This window comes from Arachis hypogaea, chromosome 16 (genome assembly GCF_003086295.3).
Source record: "Arachis hypogaea cultivar Tifrunner chromosome 16, arahy.Tifrunner.gnm2.J5K5, whole genome shotgun sequence".
Classification (NCBI taxonomy): Eukaryota; Viridiplantae; Streptophyta; class Magnoliopsida; order Fabales; family Fabaceae; genus Arachis; species Arachis hypogaea.
The window spans coordinates 127,201,535-127,218,580 of record NC_092051.1 but is presented as its reverse complement, the minus strand read 5'-3'; the positions used below and the strand labels follow the sequence as shown (position 1 = coordinate 127,218,580).

The window sequence follows — 17,046 nt, the reverse complement described above, 5'->3', positions numbered from 1 at the left end:
AGTGCTGCTACCACTACTCAAGCTGTGGAAAGGTTGGGGCAACCAACAGGAAATGGGAATGGAGAAGGGACCGAAAATAATTTAGGAGGTGCTCCAATGACACTAGTTACTTTCTTAAAGGTTAATCCGCCGACTTTCAGAGGAACGACAAATCCTACTGAAGCAGACAATTGGTTCCAAGCCGTGGAGCGTGCACTGCAGAATCAGTATGTCCCAGATACTCAATTCGTGGAATTTGCGGCTTATCAACTGATGGGAGAAGCTTAATATTGGTGGTAGAGATAATTCCGACTACTGTAACTTCAGAATGCAGATATTCCATGGGAGTTATTTTGGGCTGCTTTCTACAGGAAGTATTTCCTGGAATTAGTAAGGGACGCTAGAGAGTTTGAGCTTATGCAGTTAAAGCAAGGTTCGATGTCTGTAGCCGAGTATATCAGCAAGTTTGAGGATTCTCAAGGGTATGTCAAGGAGCTCCTGAGTCTTATGAGGGTTGGAAGTGCATAAAGTACCAAGGAGGTCTTAGGGAAAACATTATGAGTGTTGTGACTCCATTGGAGATTCAGAGATTTTTTTAGTGAACAAAGTAAGGGCTATTGAGGATTATGCTAAGAAAGTGACATTGGCAAGGGATACTCATGGAGGCAACAATAATCGAGGCTGTAGAAAGCATTTTCAGCCTAGAGCCCATAACTTCAAAAGGGGAGGACATGCTTCTCAATACCCCCAAGGTCAAGGAAACTTCAGGAAAGCTAACTATGATCAATTTCATCAGGCGAAAGGAAGAGTTGGATGCTTTACTTGTGGAATGCCTGGACACATGTCAAGGAATTGTCCACGTAGGAGAAACCAGAATACAGGTTAGAACCAACAACAAGGCCGAGTATTTGCTGTGAATGCCAATGATGCTGCTAAGTCGGATCCTTTGATGAGAGGTAAATATTTAATTGGTGACAAGACATTGATTGCTTTGTATGATACGGGAGCTTTACATTCGTTCATTGTATTTGATAAGGCTACTGAACTAGGGTTGAAAATCTCAGACTTAGCTTTTGATTTGCACGGGCATACCCCGTCTCAAACAATTATGACTAGATTAGGTTGTAGATAGATACCTTTCAAGATTGAGGATAAATCTTTTGTTCATGACTTAATTTGTTTGCCGATGGCTGGGTTGGAAATTATTTTTGGATTTAATTGGTTCTCAAAAACCGAGTGCTGTCGGATTGCTTCGAGTGATCAATTCTATTTATGTCAGAAGGAGAAGGAGGAGCAGTTGTAGCTAAGGGTTATTACCTGAACTCTGTAATGGTGAACTGTAGTAGGGAAGAATGTCATAGTTATATACTTTTGGCTGCAAATGCATTAGGCGATGAGCAGAAGTTAGACTGAATTCCCATAGTAAAAGAGTTTCTCGAAGTGTTTTCTGAAGATATTTCCGAATTCCCACCTCAAAGGGAAATTAAACTTGCGATAGACTTGGTGCCAGGAGGCAGACCAGTGTCAATTGCATCGTACAGAATGGCTTCGATAGAGCTGGTTGAACGTAAGACTCAGTTGGAGGAGCTTCTGAACAAGAGGTTTATTCGATCGAGTGTGTCTCCGTGGGGAGCACCAGTTTTATTAGTGAAAAAGAAAGATGGAGGAATGCAAATCTGTGTGGACTATCGATAGTTGAACAGAGTGACGGTGAAGAATAATTATCCATTGCTGAGGATTGATGATTTAATGGACCAATTGCAACGAGGTGGGGTGTTCTTGAAGATCGATTTGAGGTCAGGTTACCATCAGATAAGAGTGAAGGAGAAGGATATCCCGAAGACATCATTTAGAACATGCTATGGTCACTATGAATATGCGGTGATGTCCTTTGGGTTGACGAATACGCCTGCTGTATTCATGGATTACATGAACAGAGTATTTCGTCCCTTTTTAGATAAATTTTTGGTGGTGTTCACAGATGACATCTTGGTTTATTCAAAGACGGTGAAAGAGCATAAAGATCATCTAAGGATTGTGTTACAAATTTCGAAGGAGCGAAAGTTGTATGCAAAGTTGTCGAAGTGTGAATTTTGGAAGGTGGAAGTAAAGTTCTTAGGGCATGTGGTGAGTTGATAAACCACAATTTTATGGTTTATTTTGGATTGAATTTAGTGGATTTTGTCAACTCTTTTCACACTTTTTCATATTAATTGCATGATTTTATGATTTCTTCCTAATTATGCTTTAAGAATTAAAAACATGCTTCCTAAGCCTTAAAGATGTTAACTTTTTATTTTCTTCTATTACCATTCGATACCGTGATACGTTTGTTGAGTAATTTTAGGGTCTATAGGGAAAAAGTGGAAGGAACATGAAGAATTAAAATTTTGAGGCGTACGCATGGCACACATGACATGAGGAACGTGATTTTCTTAGAATTGCATGTGCTAGCGATTTCTGGACCTTTCTTGGGCCCAAATCAACTCAATTTTGAAGGGAAAAAGGCCAAAATTTGAGGGGGGGGTGAATGGAGGCAATCAAGCATACACACATTTTACTTAATTTTAAACTAGTTTTTATTCCTAGGTTTCTAGAGAGAGAAACGCTTCCTTCTCTCTAGGATTTTAGTGCACTTTGATTACATTTTTTCCCAATTCCTTATTTGGATCTTGTTGAATTTCCATTTTTTTGCTTTAATTGTAGTTTTGCTAGTTCAATCTCACTTAGAAACTTTGTTAGCTATTCTCTCTTAGTTTGTTGGTTTATGGATATTGTTAATTTTGAATTTATATTAATGCATTGAAGTTTTCATGATTTCTATGTGTTAATTGAGTTGTGATAATTGCTAATTAGTAGTGGGTAGATTTAATTATGTTCAATTTTCTCAATTATATGATGTTCCTTTTTCTTGCTCACCAAGTGTTTGATAGAATGTTTACTTTGACTATGGAGTAGATTTTTTTTCTTGGCTTGGGGTTGAGTAATTGGATATCCTTGAGTTGTTAATGTCCAATTCTAGTTGGTAATTGAGAGTTGTTAATTGGTTTAGCTTTCACTAAAGCTAGTTTTTCACTAAATCAAATTAGTGAGTTAGCTAGGACTTGTGGATTGAAATCAATTATGCTTACTTGACTTTCTTTAGATTAATTGATTGTCATTCCTTTTTGTTGACTTTAATTTCTTAGCTCTTTTACCTTAATTTTGTGTTCCTTAGTTGCATACCATTTTATTGTTATCATCTTAGTTACATTCTTGTTAGATAGTCAATTGCTTGTTTGGTGTTTCTAATTGTCACATTTTAATTGTTAATTGTTATTTGCTTTTGGCTTCTAGTCATTTTACTTTTCCCTTAAGCAATTCAAAACCCCCCAATTTTTCTAATTAATAATGTGCACTCAATTGCAAGTCCTAGGGAAAATGACCCGAGATCCTACTCCCGGTAATTAATTTGATTCTTGTGACTTTCTTCTAAACTTTGATTGGGGGATCACTTGTCAGTGTAGATGACATTTGAGTTTGAGAACCTTGGAATTTTCTAGACCGCCATTTATCTTCTGTCATGAGTAGAGGAGGAATAGTGATGAATCCTTTAAAGGTTGAGGCGGTAATAAAATGGGGAAGGCCGACGTCAGTGACTAAGGTTAGGAGCTTCTTGGGATTAGTCGGATATTACAAAAGATTCATCCATGGATTTGTTGTAAACCGTGTTACCGATGACTAAGCTAACTCGGAAGGATATACCGTTTGTATGGACGTCAGAATGCGAAGAAATTTTCCAAACCTTGAAAGAGAAGTTGACTTCAACGGCAGTTTTAATTTTAACCGAACCACACGAACCATTTGAAGTTTATTACAATACCTCACTGAAAGGCTTGATTTGTGTGTTAATGCAACACCATAATGTGGTAGCTTATGCTTCGCGTCAGCTAAGACCACATGAGGTGAATTACCCAACTCATGATTTGGAATTGGCGGCAGTTGTGTTTGCTTTAAAGATTTGGAGGCACTATTTGTACGGAGTTAAGTTTTGAGTCTTTTCTGATCTCAAGAGTCTCAAGTACATCTTTGATCAGAAAGAGCTCAATATACGCCAAAGAAGATGTATGGAGGTACTGAAAGATTATGACTTTGAGTTAAGTTATCACCCCGGGAAGGCTAACATTGTAGCAGATGCCTTGAGTAAGAAGTCGTTGACTGTTGCTTGGATGAGGATTAAAGAGGAGCAATTGGTAAACAAGTTTGCGGAGCTTAAGTTGGACATTGGTAAAGTTGACGGAAAAGCTTGTTTGAATAAGTTGAACATGTCAAGTACATTCAAGACAGAAATTTAGAGGGCCCAGCAAGACGTGCAGGAGCTTCAAAAAATGTTCCAACCGATTGGTAAAAAGATGCAAGGAGAGTTTACTAAGGACGGTGAAGGTATATGGAGATATAAAGGGAGGATCTGTGTGCCAGATGTTGGGAGTTTGAGGCAAGAGTTGTTGTCAGAAGCTCATAATAGTGATTCTCTATTCATCCAGAAAGTACAAAAATGTATCACGATTTGAAGAAAATGTTTGGTGGCTTAGAATGAAAGGTGATATAGCTTCACTTGTATCCAAATGTCTGATGTGTTAGAAGCTGAAGTTAGAGCATTAGAGACCTTCAGGAATGCTACAGCCTCTTGAAATTTCTCAATGGAAGTGGGAAGGAGTTGCTATGGACTTTGTAATAAGTTTGCCGAGGACTAGGTTAGGATTTAATGCAGTTTGAGTGATCGTGGATCGCTTAACTAAGTTCGCTCACTTTCTGCCTATCCGAGTGAACTATTCACTGGAGGAATTGACGAGACTGTACATTAAGGAGATAGTGAGGTTGCACGGTATACCAACGACGACAGTGTTGGACCGAGATCCCCATTTACGTCAAGATTTTGGGGAGCTTTTCAAAAAGCTTTTGGTACGAGACTATGTCTCAGCACTGCATATAATCCACAAACTGACAAACAGTCGAAAAGAACTATTTAGACATTGGAGGATATACTAAGGGCATGTGTGTTAGATCAACTGGGAAGTTAGGACCGTTACATGCCATTGGTGGAGTTTGCGTACAACAATAGCTTTCATGCGAGTATTGGGATGGCTCCGTATGAGGCTTTGTATAGACGAAAGTGCCAGTTTCCACTATGTTGGTATGAAGCCGGTGAAACAAGTGTGTTGGGACCAGATTTGGTAGCAGAGACCATTGAGAAGATCAAGCAAATTCGAGTTAGAATTCTGACTGCACAAAACTAACATAAGAATTATGCAGATCAGAGGAGAAAGCTATTAAATTTTGAAGACAGTGAGCATGTATTCTTAAAGGTTACTCCAACAACTGGATTGGAAGGGTGATCGAGACGAAGAAATTGAATTCGAGGTACATAGGGATTTTTTAAGTGTTAAGGCGAGTCGGGCCGGTGGCTTATCAAGTGGCCTTGCTGCCATGTTTGTCTAACCTACATGACGTATTTCATGTGTCACAACTCCGTAAGTACATATCAGATGCGACTCATGTGTTAGAGCCCGAATCGGTTGAGTTGAAGGAGAACCTGACTTTTCAAGTCATGCCAGTGAGAATTGATGACACTAGTATGAAGAAGTTGCACGGAAAAGAAGTTCTGTTGGTAAAGGTAGCTTGGAAGAGAGCTGGAATGAAAGAGCACACTTGAGAATTGGATTCAGAAATGCGGAAGGATCATCCTGAGTTATTCTCAGGTAATTCTTAAATTTTTGGGACAAAATTTCTAATTTGGTGGGGAGAATGTAATAATTTAATTCCTCGGAATAGGTTCGAAAATTTAGAAGTATTAATTAGAAAATTTAAAAGTGAGATTTGAATTCAGTAGATTTTTTCGAGTGGGAAAATATAATTTTGTGCAGAAAATTACGTAAAAATGCGTACTGGTAATTTAGTCAGTAGTACTGGTTTAAGTCTGTCTGGTACTATGTGAGAGAAAATAAAACTGTAGAAAAACTTGGAAAAATATTTAGAATTGAAAACTAAGTGCTAATTCTAAAGATTTTGGCGCAAAGTTAGGCTAAACAAACCAAAAACGCTAAATGGTTAGATCGAGCCCAGGTTGGGCCCAAGACCAACATATAAATATACTCATTAAAGATCATTCAGCCTCATTCACTCCATAAACAACACAAGAACACAGCTGAGAACTGAGAAGGGAGAAGAAAACCTAAATACTATTCATCTTCTTCTTCTTTCGATCATAACTTGAGCTACAGTTCTCTAATTCGCGTGCTGTTTGTGGTCACGCATAGCTCTCATCAAGCCCATTATTTCTAGCTAAACAAAGTGGTAAGGAACTCACACTTTCTTGCCCAGTTCTCTGCCCTAACAATTTTGTGATTTTGGGTTTAGTTATTGAGTAGATTCTTTGATTTTGGTTGTTTAGGGGTAATCTAGCATTGGGTTATTGTTGGATTTTGTCTCTAATACTGTCGAATAACGTAAGTTACGTCGAAACCCTTATGATTTGGTATATTTGTGAACTCTAGGATTGATTTTGGTAAATTGCATGATATTAGATTGAAATTTGTAATTATTGGAGTTGGTCTTGACAATTGGATTGAACTTTGGTGGCTGGAGCTTTGTTGCTAGTGTGGAAATCGGCCAAGGTATGGTTACAATTTTCTTTAGTTAATATGTAATGTTTCGTAAAACTTAGGCTAGGGGGCCTTAGGATAGGATTGAATTGAAGATGATTGTTTATGCTTATTGAATGTTGATAAATATTGATGTTGAGGATGAGTATTGACTATTATTGATGTTAATGACAATTGATGATGGTTGTGAGTTTCAATGATGTTGAATGGAGGAATAATGATTTGTGATGCTTTGGATTGGTACTTGTTGATAGTGGTAGTGTATGAGAAAAATTATAGAAGTAGTTGTTGATTTTGGAATTAAATGGTTAGGTGTTGTGTGGTTGAACAATGATAGAGTTGCAATTGGAAATGTGTAAGAAAGTGTAGGATTTGGAATTGAGTATGTTTGGATTTGGTTTGGCTTGGAGCTTTAGAAAACTATAGAACCTTGCAATTTTTAATAGAACCTTGTTTTTAACCAACTTCAAAAAGTCATAGCTTGTGCTCCGGACCTTCAATTTTGATGAAACTTAATTTAAATGAAAGTTGGATCCGAGAGGTTTAAGATGTTTGAAGAACGGATGAAAAATATTTAATAGCAAAAAATTTATGCGCCTTTGAAGTTTAGTATAAAATTTTTCAAAGGTTTTCAAGACATGTGTACGTGGAGAGTGCACGCGATGCGAGGATTGGCTATTGCCAAGCACTCTCGCGTATGCGACACTGGCATACGTACGCGAGAATGACATTTTTATAGGCATGCGTACGTGGCATGTTGCACGCGACGCGAGCCTCCCATTCTGTTTTGAGGACTCGTGTACACGAATGGAGCATGCGTACACGACTTAGGCAATTTGACACTCATGCATACACGAGAGGGGGTATGCGTATGCATGACCCCTGTTTTGTTGAAAACTTATTTTTTTTAACACTTTGATTGTTCTTCTAGCTTTCCAACCTTCTTTAATTACTACTTAAGGCTCATAACTAGTGATTAGGCTTTGAGACTAGTGAGGATGGGTTAGGTGACTTAAATTAGATATTTTCTGTTATGATTTTAGAAGACAGTGACTTAGGCTTGAGATGTAATGTAGATGGATTAGTTATGTGAGTTGATGAAGCACTAGATTGATGATGAATTTGAGAAATTGAGAATTGATGATGGTTATGATGAGTTTAGAACTTGGAGAGGAATGATGAACTCATTGGATACTGATAGTGAATTACAGATATTGTTGTTAATATGTTTATGCGCCTGGCAATGATGGTGGTTAATCCCGCTTGTCGAGGTCGAGATCCACGAGATTATTGATAAGTTGCTGTGCACCTCGGGCAAGGTCGGTGGTGGATCCCGTTTGTCGAGGTTGTGGTGCCAGCGTAAGAACGGTAGTTAATCCCGCTTACGTTAAGAACAATGTGAGGGCTGAGGCTGAGTATCCCGGTCGCATCTTTTCAAATCACAGGAGTGTGTCGGGCTCTATATCCCTTGATAGTGTGCCAGGCACTATATCCTTGGGGTACCAATAATTCCTGATCGAAAGGCGACATCCCGAGGGAATGTGTCTGGTTGGAAACTGAACTGACAAGTGATACCACGGCCAATAAGATAGGCATTAATCATGTGCATCTTCTATGTGTTTTTCTGCTTTGCTTACTTGCATCTATTGCCTAAATGTATAACATGCTTACCTGTTTCTTGAATTACTTGCTATAAATGTAGATTACATATGTTTTACTTGCTTGCATCTAGCTGTGTTTTCTGCTGGGATTGAGGAGGTTCGATAGGCGATGGTGATGAGATCGCCTGGAGGATAGGATGGCGAAGGCTGTGGGATAGTAGTGTTTCTGTTAGTTTAGAATTCTCTTAAGTTAGTTACCCTGTTATTGGTTTAAGTTATATGTTTCATTAAGCTTGAATATCTTTATATCAGTGTGAAGTTCTAGGATTGCCTCTGGCATCCCAAAATCTTATATCTTATCTATTGGCCACTATTACCATACTGAGAACCTTCTGTTCTCATACCATATGTTGTTATTTTTTAGATGTAGGTTGCAACCCACCTCGGTGAGTTTATGACGGGAGAATTATCGTCGGTCTAGAATTTCTCAATAGAAAAGAACCTCGTTGCAAGCATAGTTCCAAACCAACAGATGACTCTCGGTCTAAGTTTAATTTGTTTGTCACTTAAGTCAAACCCAATAAAAACTGAGAGTATTTAAACCTTGGATCGTCTCTCAAAGAAATTGCTGGAGAGTGTGCATATTATTGGTTATGAGGTATTTTGAGATTTCTGATTGATGACTAAGAAAGTAAAGATCAAACAAAGAAACTATAAATGCTAAAATACACTCATGGTATAGATTAAGAGTCAAGGTTTTCTATCTAGATCATTGACCATAACATGGTAATTACAAATGGTTAATTCCATTTAGTCATCCTCTAATATCAGAGGGTTAAGTCAAGTGGACATAGTTGATCCTAAAACTAACTAACAACCCTAAATCACCATTAAAACTGGACATCAATGATATCAAGGAACCTAAGTCCTCAATCTCAAGTCAAGAGTGCTAAAATCTACTCTAAAATCTAACCAAGCATTTTATCAAACACTTGGAAGGTATAAAAGGAAAGCTTAGTAAAATTGCAAAAATAATAAAATCTAACACTACCACATGCAAGATAACAACAATAACAACTCAATTAAACAATAAAGAAACATAAAATATCAAATTTCATTAAATGGAAATCAAAATCAACAAGAGTTCATAAACACAAAAGTGACAAAATAAAGGAAATGACAATTAAGACTAAGAAACAAAAATGTAGCAACAAGAAATTGCACGGAAAACTAAATCAAAGCAAGAATTAAAACCTAATCCTAAGGAAAATTTAATCTAATCTACCGTAATTCTAGAGAAAAGAGAGAGCTTCTCTCTCTAGAATATGACCTAATACATCATCCTAAAACTGAACTTAATTACTCTCCCCTTGTTCCTTCTTGAATTTGGTCTCAAATACTTCAGAAATGAGTTGGATTTGGGCTTGGATGAGTTCAGAAATCGTCAGCCACATTTTCTTTAAGTTAGTCACGTGCCAAGTATCACGCGTACGCGGGATGTCACGCGTACGCGTGAGGCATGCATACACGTGACCATGAACTCCACCAAATCCTTCATTCTTCATGAATTCTCTATCTTGCATACTTTTTCTTCACTTATTTGATCCAATCCTTGACTTCTAAGCCTGGAATCACTGCACAAACACATCAAGGCATCAAATGGAATCAAAGTGAATTAAATTTAGTGAATTAAAAGCATAAAAGGCATGTTTTCAATCATTAAGCACAATTACGAGAAATTCACAAAATCATGCTATTTCAATGAATAAATATGAGCAAAGTTGATAAAATCCACCAAATTCAATACAAAATAAACCATCAAAATGTGGTTTATCAATCTTTTCATACTTAAACAATAGCATGTCCTCATGCTAAACTCAAGAAAGACAAGAAAGGGGTATCACTTTTATTCAATGCAAAATATCTAAATGCAAACTATCTACATGCATATAACTATTCTAATTACTATCTATTTATCTATAGGTATATACGTAGTCAAAGTAAATCAAATTTCCAAGAAAGCATGTATGCACAATCAATGGCCAAAATAATCATATCTAAACTGTTCATACCCTAATCCGAGCTTTGTGGTCGGGACGGCAGAAGACGGGAGGACCGACTTCATAAGGAGGTCCCTCACCCCCGACCTCTTCTTAAAAGAGAGCTCAGAGCAGCTCCTAAAGGCCAAAAAAGGGGCCAGAGAGGCCCAAAGAGGTCCAGCACAGCAAAGGCCACCGCCCGCCAGAAGGCGGTTGCCAAAGTTATGATCTTAAAGATGGACATACAACAACGTCCGGATTGGAAGATGGAACCCCTCAGAACATTGGCGCCGTTGCCGGAGAACCTGAAAGTCATCCCACAATCATGGCGAGCAACCCACCTAATAATGGACATACAACAACGTCCGGATTGGAAGATGGAATGCCAACAAAAAACCCAGACTCTGCGGTCCCTCCACCATCACCCAAGGAAACACACCACTCCAAGGAAGACAAACTCCCTTCCAACACAGAAATATTAGACGCCATCCGCGAACAACAGGATCGCCTAAAACAGCTCAAGCGAAAGGCCGAGCGCCAACAGGAGGCCGAATGAGAACTCCGAAGGGAGACGAGAAGGCAACGAGAGCTGGAAGGAAAGCTCCAAAAGCTCAAACCTAACCTCAAATCCCGCACTACCCGAACCAACCGTGAGACCAGCCCCTTCAGAGTGCAAGATCCGTTCTCAGAGGAAACTATGGAAGCGAAAGTCCCCAAGGATTTCAAACCCCCCGACATGGACCTATACGACGGAGGATCCGATCCAAGCCATCATCTCAGCAACTTCAGGAGTCGGATGTACCTCACCGAGGCCTCCGATGTAACTCGCTGCAAAGCTTTCCCGGTCACCCTCACCAAAACAGCTATAAAGTGGTTCGACAGCCTACCTTCAAGGCCGATCACCAGCTTCGACGATCTCGCCAAGAAATTCCTGGCCAGATTCTCTATTCAAAGGGACAAAATCAAGCATGCACCACGTCTACTCAGAATCAAGCAAGGAGATCGGGAGAGCTTTCGGACATATATGGAGAGATTTAATAAAGCATGCCTCAAAGTGCAAGAAACGGCCTGCGAGAAGGGCCATTCAGCCAGTCCATATCCAAAAAACACCCCACTTTCCTGAACGAAGTGCAAGAACGGGCCGAGAAATACATCAACATGGAAGAAAAATTTCGACTGGGAGAAACTTCAAGAGTCAATTTTTCCTACTCTTCCCGAGACAAAGACAAAGAGCCAAAAAAGAAGGAAGAGTCAACTGCCGAGAAGCCCATGAAATATCACAACTACACCCCTCTCCAGGTATCCCTAGTAGACGTCTACAGGGAAATATGTCACACTCAGTAGATCCCGCCTCCCTGTCTGATCAAACACAAAAAAGAGGAAGTCGGACGGAATATTGCGAATACCACAAACTCTACGGACACCCCACCAACGAATGCTACGACTTGAAAAATGTCATAGAGAAGTTGGCCTGGGAAGGATGACTGGGCCGATACCTAGCCAACAGAACGGACGACCAAAGAAAGAGAAGAAGGGATGAAGAGGGAGGACGGCCAGAACACCCCCTTTTTACCCTGGAAAGGCACGTCCATATGATCAATGGAGGATTCGCAGGAGGTGGGATCTCAAGATCGTCCCGCAAAAGGCACCTTAAGGAGGTATACCATGTCGCAGAGGAGAGTCAACCACCCGACCTCCCCACGATCTCTTTTACCAAAGAAGATGCTGCAGGCATCACCCCAGGGCATGACGATCCCGTAGTAATCATCATCATACTGGCAAACGCCAACCTCTATCAAACTCTGATTGACTAGGGGAGTTCGGATGACATCCTATTTAAAGCCGCTTTCAACAAGCTCGAGCTCAAAGAAAAGGGGTTAAAGGCATATCCCAACAGCCTATTCGGGCTGAGAGACACCCCGATTCAACCTCTCGGATATATCTCGTTGCACACTACCTTCGAGAAGGGAGCCCGGTCTAGAACATTAAGCGTCGACTACATTGTAGCCGATGTAAGCTCGGCATATAACGCCCTCCTAGGCCGGACAACTCTAAACCGACTCACCGCAACAGTCTCTACTCCACACCTATGCATGAAATTCCCAACTATGGAAGGCATAGCCACCATAAGGGGTGATTAGAAGCTTCCACGACGATGCTACAATGACAACCTAAACTTGAAAGGTAGCCCCGGAGGGAAGAAGAATAACACCATCGAACTCGGAGGAGCCCGAAAGCGCGAAGAATTTCCTCTACAACCAGAAGGCGAGACCGAGGAGGTATAGGTTGGAGATACCCCAAATAAGACAACCAAATTCGGAGCGAACCTAAAGGAAGACCTAAAGGAGCTACTCATTAAGTTCCTAAAGGAACACTCGAACCTCTTCGCCTGGAAAGTCGCTGACATGCCCGGCATTGATCCCAGACTGATAAGCCACAGATTGGCCGTATACCCCGAATCTCGACCAATACAATAAAAGTGTAGGAAGCTCGGCCCGGAAAGATCACAAGTCTTGGAGAAGCAAGTGCGGGACTTGCTAGAGGCAGGATTTGTAAGAGAGGTTAAGTACCCACTTTGGCTGGCGAACGTCGTTGATGAGCGGATAATTTATACGCTTTTTGGCATTGTTTTTAGTATGTTTTTAGTATATTTTAGTTAGTTTTTATTATGTTTTTATTAGTTTTTAAATAAAAATCACAATTCTGGACTTTACTATGAGTTTGTGTGTTTTTCTATGATTTCAGGTATTTTCTGGCTGAAATTGAGGGACCTGAGCAAAAATCTGATTTAGAGGCTGAAAAAGGACTGCAGATGCTGTTGCATTCTGACCTCCCTGCACTCGAAGTGGATTTTCTGGAGCTACAGAAGCCCAATTGGCGCGCTCTAAATTGCGTTGGAAATAGACATCCTGGGCTTTCCAGCAATATATAATAGTCCATACTTTCCCGAGATTTGATGGCCCAAACAGGCGTTCCAAGTCAGCTCAAGAATTCTAGCGTTTAACGCCAGAACTGGCACAAAAGCTGGAGTTAAACGCCCAAACTGGCACAAAAGCTGGCGTTTAACTCCAAGAAAAGTCTCTACACATGGAAGCTTCAATGCTCAGGACAAGCACACACCAAGTGGGCCCGGAAGAAGATTTTTGCATTAATTACTTATTTTTGTAAACCCTAGGCTACTAGTTCTCTATAAATAGGACCTTTTGCTATTGTATTTTCATCTTTGGATGTTTAGTCCCTAGACCTTGGAGGCTGGCCATTCGGCCATGCTTACACCATTATCACTTTTGTATTTTCAACGGTGGAGTTTCTACACACAGATTAAGGTGTGGAGCTCTGCTGTTCTTCATGAATTAATGCAAAGTACTACTGTTTTTCTATTCTATTCACGCCTACTTCTTCTCTAAGATATTCATTCGCACTCAAGAACATGATGAATGTGATGATTATGTGACACTCATCACTATTCTCACCTATGAACGCGTGCCTGACAACCACTTCTGTTCTACATGCAAACAAGCTTGAATGTGTATCTCTTGGGTTTCTAATCTAAGATTAGAACCTTTGTGGTATAGGCTAGAATTATTGGCGGCCATTCCTGAGATCCGGAATGTCTAAACCTTGTCTGTGGTATTCTGAGTAGGATCTGGGAAGGGATGACTGTGACGAGCTTCAAACTCGCGATTGTTGGGCGTGTGACAGACGCAAAAGGATCAATGGATCCTATTCCAACATGATCGAGAACCGACAGATGATTAGCCGTGCGATGACAGCGTGCGTAGAACATTTTCACTGAGAGGATGGGAAGTAGCCATTGACAACGGTGATGCCCAACATAAAGCTTGCCATGGAAAGGAGTATGAATGATTGGAAGAAGACAATGGGAAAGCAGAGGTTCAGGAGGAACAAAGCATCTTCATACGCTTATCTGAAATTCCTACCAATGAATTACATAAGTATCTCTATCTTTATCTTATTTTATGTTTTATTAATCTTTTAATTATCAATCCTCCATAACCATTTGAATCCGCTTGACTGAGATTTACAAGATGACCATAGCTTGCTTCAAGCTGACAGTCTCCGTGGGATCGACCCTTACTCACGTAAGGTATTACTTGGACGACCCAGTGCACTTGCTGGTTAGTTGTGCGGAATTGTGACAAAGTGTGATTCACGTTTGAGAGCTCCAAGTCCTTTGGCGCCATTGTTGATGATCACAATTTCGTGCATCAAGTTTTTGGCGCCGTTGCCGGGGATTGTTGGAGTTTGGACAACTGACGGTTCATCTTGTTGCTTAGATTAGGTACTTTTCTTTTTATTTTTCAGAATTTTTAAGAATGAATTCTAGAGTTTCAAGGTGATGTTCTTATCATCACAAAAGCTGATTGATTCTCATCAATTTAGCTGTTGAATGTAATGTCCTGCTGAAGCTTGGCTAGCCATGTCTAATCTTTTTAGACTGAAGCTTTAGACTAACATTACATGATTCCTGGAATTCTTATTAAAATTTTTGATTCTCTTTATTTTCTTTTCTATATAAGTTTCGAAAATAAAAAAAAATTTTATAAAATCATAAAAATAAAAAATATTTTATGTTTCTTGTTTTAGTCTAATATCAATTTTTAAGTTTGGTGTCAATTGCATGTCTTTATTCTTCTTGCATTTTTTTGAATATATGCATTATGTTCTTCATTGATCTTCAAGTTATTCTTGATGATTTCAGTACTCTGATCTTTAATTTCTCTTATTTTGTATCTTTTGTTGTTTGTTATATGCATTTTCAAATTGCTATAGTCCTTAGTATACAAACTTCTAAGTTTGGTGTCTTGCATGCATTGTTTATTTGATCTTAGTTGCATTCTTTTTATTATTGTTTCTCATCATTTAAAAAAAATTCAAAAAAAAATTTTAAATTGTGTCTTTTGAAGTCAATAACACAGATAATTGAAGATTCAGAACATTCAGCAGAGGAATTACACAGAAAAAGCTGGGCGTTCAAAACGCCCAGTGAAGAAGGAAAACTGGCGTTTAAACGCCAGTCAGGATATCTGGCTGGGCGTTAAACACCCAAAAAGGTAGGATTTTGGGCGTTAAATGCTAGAATGAATACCATTTTGGGCGTTTAACGCTAGGATGACACTAGAGGGAAGATTTTGTTTTTAATTCAATTTTTTTTCAAATCTTCATAATTTTTCAAAATCATATCTTTTCAATCATATATTTTCAAAATCAATTTCTTTTCAATTTTTTTATTTATTACTATTTTCGAAAATCCTTGCTACAATTAATAATTTAATTCAAAATTTTCTAGTTGTTACTTGTCTATTAAGAAAGGATCAAAAGTTTTAATTCTAGAATCATATCTTCTAATTTCTTGTTAGTCAAGTAATCAACTTTAATTTTAAAACTTTCTCTTTTTAATTTGATTTTCAATCATATCTTCTCAATCATATCTTTCCAATCACATCTTTTTCAAAATTAATTTTCAATCATATCTTTTTAATTTCTAATTTCAAAATCTTTTTCAAAATCACTTAATTTCTTTCCCAATTTTAGTTTTCGAAAATCATCAATCAAATTTTCAAAATTTCTTTTAATTATTTCAAAATCTTTTACTTTAATTTCGAAAATTCTTCCCCTCTTCTCACATCCTTCTATTTAAGGACTGACACTCCTCCACTATCAACAATTCGAACTCTATTCCTCTTGATAAGTTCGAATTCTTCTCTTTCTACCTTCTCCTTCTATTCTTCTCTTCCTCTGACACCTCAAGGAACCTCTATACTGTGACATAGAAGATTCCATACTTTCTTCTTCTCTCTTTTATATGAGCAGGAGTAAAGACAAAGGCATCCTTGTTAAAGCTGATCCTGAACCTGAAAGGACCTTGAAGAGAAAGCTAAGAGAAGCTAAAGCACAACTCTCTGTAGAGGACCTAACAGAGCTTTTCAAACAAGAAGAAGCCATGACAGCCGAAAACACCAACAATGCAAGGAAGGTGCTTGGTTACTTTACTGCACCTACTCCTGACTTCTATGGGAAAAGCATCTCTATCCCTGCCATTGGAACAAACAATTTTGAGCTTAAGCCTCAATTAGTTTCTCTAATGCAACAGAATTGCAAGTTTCATAGACTTCCATTGGAAGATCCTCATCAGTTCTTAGCTGAATTCTTGCAAATCTGTGACACTGTCAAGACCAATGGGGTTGAACCTGAGGTTTACAGACTTATGCTTTTTCCTTTTGCTGTAAGAGACAGAGCTAGAACATGGTTAGATTCACAACCTAAAGAAAGCCTGAACTCTTGGGAAAAGCTAGTTAATGCCTTATTGGCAAAGTTCTTTCCACCTCAAAAATTGAGCAAGCTTAGAGTGGAAGTCCAAACCTTCAGATAGAAGGAAGGTGAATCCCTCTATGAAGCATGGGAAAGATACAAGCAATTGATCAGAAGGTGTCCTTCTGACATGCTTTCAGAATGGAGCATCATAGGTATATTCTATGATGGTCTGTCTGAACTATCCAAGATGTCATTGGATAGCTCTGCTGGAGGATCTCTTCATCTGAAAAAGACACCTGCAGAAGCTCAGGAACTCATTGAAATGGTTGCAAATAACCAATTCATGTACACTTCTGAAAGGAATCCTGTGAATAATGGGACAAATCAGAAGAAAGGAGTTCTTGAAATTGATACTCTAAATGCCATATTAGCTCAGAATAAAATATTGACTCAACAAGTCAATATGATTTCTCAGAGTCTGTCTGGAATGCAAGCAGCAACAGGCAGTAC

General features: G+C 39.0%; 1 non-coding gene across 1 annotated transcript; it reads right to left on the bottom strand.

Annotated features, from left to right (window-relative positions):
- Positions 1 to 16,621: 16,621 nt before the first annotated feature.
- Positions 16,622 to 16,729, bottom strand: LOC112761424 (small nucleolar RNA R71). Its single transcript, XR_003181817.1, has one exon. It is a non-coding gene; the product is annotated as a small nucleolar RNA R71 (small nucleolar RNA).
- Positions 16,730 to 17,046: the final 317 nt, after the last annotated feature.